The following is a 2,500-nucleotide window of genomic DNA, read 5'->3' as shown; positions in this document are numbered from 1 at the left end:
CGGGCTATCCCGGGCGCCCTATGGCGTCCACCTTCGATCGGAAGGGTGATCTCGACTCGGGCTGAGGCGGGCCACAACAATCCGCGGTCACATCGGAGCCGTCCAGGCTAACGAGGCCCCGGCTCACGGGTAACCCATGGGGCTGGACCGGGAGTCCGCCGTTAAAGAAGAAAGAAATGTAGTGCAAACCAGAACCAGTTTTTTTTATTTATTTTATAACTCGACTAATAATCGTCACAAAATTATAAACTTGGTACCTACGGATAGCCCTGGGCCCAACCTAATACAGGATGTCCATAACTATGCGCTAATTAAATAATTAATGGGTATTAAGGTCGGTCTTAGTAAATTGCTATATAAAGTCTAAGACCAGAACCAGTATTTTAAATTTATTTTATAACTCGGCTCCTAATTGTCACAAAATTTAAAAATTGGTACCTATGGATAGCCCTCGGCCCTACCTAATACACCGTGTCCATAACAATGTGGTAATTAAATATTTACTGGGCGTTAGGGTCGGTCTTAGTAAATTGCTATATAAAGTCTATATAAAATTTTACGAATTTAAAAAAAAAATTCCTACCGTCAAAAATAGCGACGCCTAGACCACCACACACCTGTTCTGACGTTAAATCCTACTTGCACACACGTGTGGGAATAGATTAGATATCATCTAGAGATAGAATTCCTAATTATTTAATTAAAATAGAGACTCTAGATTTAATAGTTGTGTCATAGTTACATTAAGTCGAATTAGCGAAGCGGAGGCGGGAACTAGATTCTAGATCTAACACTTCGATTGCGATGAAAAAAAAATAGCTTTATTTTAAGGCCGACAAGGCAAATACGGTTTAATTAATATTAAAGAAATAAGTCCGAACACCTACCTTAAGCGAATCATCTACACAACACATGACTAGAAATAATACACGTCCACACGAAGAGCGATTGAAACGGTGACTGCAACGGTGAAAACTTGTACGACGGAAACATGGCGCCTAGGTTATGCCTACTTCCGGTCTGATGAAAATTTTTAATTCATTTTAAATTTTGCGCTCTATTTCGTCCGCGCTTGTCCACTTAAACTCTACAGAAAAGATAGTCTATATAAAAATAATTCCTAGAAGACAATTTTATGAGAGATCACCCACATTTATTTACCCTGCCTGTCTACCTTAGGGTTAGAGTTTGAATTTTTCTAGATTCAAGCCAAATATGCCGTGTCGATTAAACGACGACGTACATAACAGAGCGAAGACAATGAATGGTTCCTTAATTAACTATAATTACGGTCCTAATACAACTACAATTCACCATAGTACTAATATGTATGTGTATTGTTGTTTTGGGAGTTCTGTCATTACATTTTAAATTATAAAAAAAACGGGTTTACGATACACTTCATTACGCCGCCGATCGTGGTTTTAGATTTAAATTTGGTCGGATTCGGTTTATTATTAATTTATATAATACTTTATACATACTTTAATTCATTAAATACATTTATCTATGTATTTATTTCATTAGTTAAGTATTTGTTTAACTAAAAATTATCAATTTAAGGCATAACAATTACAGAAAACGATTGTATTTGAGATAAGTCTTATCGAACCATTTAGTAGCTGGGTCGGTTTATTATTAATTTATCTAATACTTTATACATACTTTCACTCATTAATTACATGTATATATGCATTCATTAAATCATTTAAGTATTTATTTCATCAAAAAGTATCGATTGAAGGCATAACACTGATAGAAAACGATTGTATTTGAGATAAGTCTTATCGAACCATTTAGTAGCTGGTTCGCGGGTCGGTTTTATTCCTTAACTCTAGATTTAAGTCTATCGTGTTTAATTTCAATTTAATTTATCACAACTTTTAGATTTTGTACTAGATTAAGCTACATTGAAGCTTATTTTTCACTATTTAATCAATAGAGGATATTATATAATATTTTTAAGTCTAATATTACGCAGCCGTTTGTTAAATCTAGTTTTACAACGACGACTCGCGCGATTTCGGTTTGGTTTTAAAACTTAAGTTCATTGATTCTTAAAATATATATTCCAGTTAGAATAGAACTGAATACGTACCACATGATGTATACACACGTTTGGGTTATTTATTTATTTTAAATTTAGTTTATTATGACCGATCGTAATTAACTTTGGCGATACCGGGCTGATATGTCTTATCGACCGGAAAACTACTGTCCCTTCGGTCGACTAGTTGGTCTTAGACGGCATTACCGAGGTTTGAAAACTCTTACACCGTGTTTTTATTTTCACATAGATCCTATATTTTGATACCAGTCATTCGTTTAAGTTTAAATTAGAAAACGTGAAATGTAGTTTATTGGAAACACTAATGTTTTTAATTTTGTACAAAATAAATTTTTATTCGTTTCAGGTAAACGGCGGGATGAGAAAAATCTGCTTTCTACAACACATACATTGGTTAAGAATATAAAGTGAAATATAGTTGTACAAACACCG

The sequence above is a fragment of the Physella acuta genome, unplaced genomic scaffold (assembly GCF_028476545.2).
Source record: "Physella acuta isolate Inbredline_101_S28 unplaced genomic scaffold, ASM2847654v3 ptg000906l, whole genome shotgun sequence".
Taxonomy (NCBI): Eukaryota; Metazoa; Mollusca; class Gastropoda; family Physidae; genus Physella; species Physella acuta.
Note: the sequence above shows the minus strand (reverse complement) of the source record.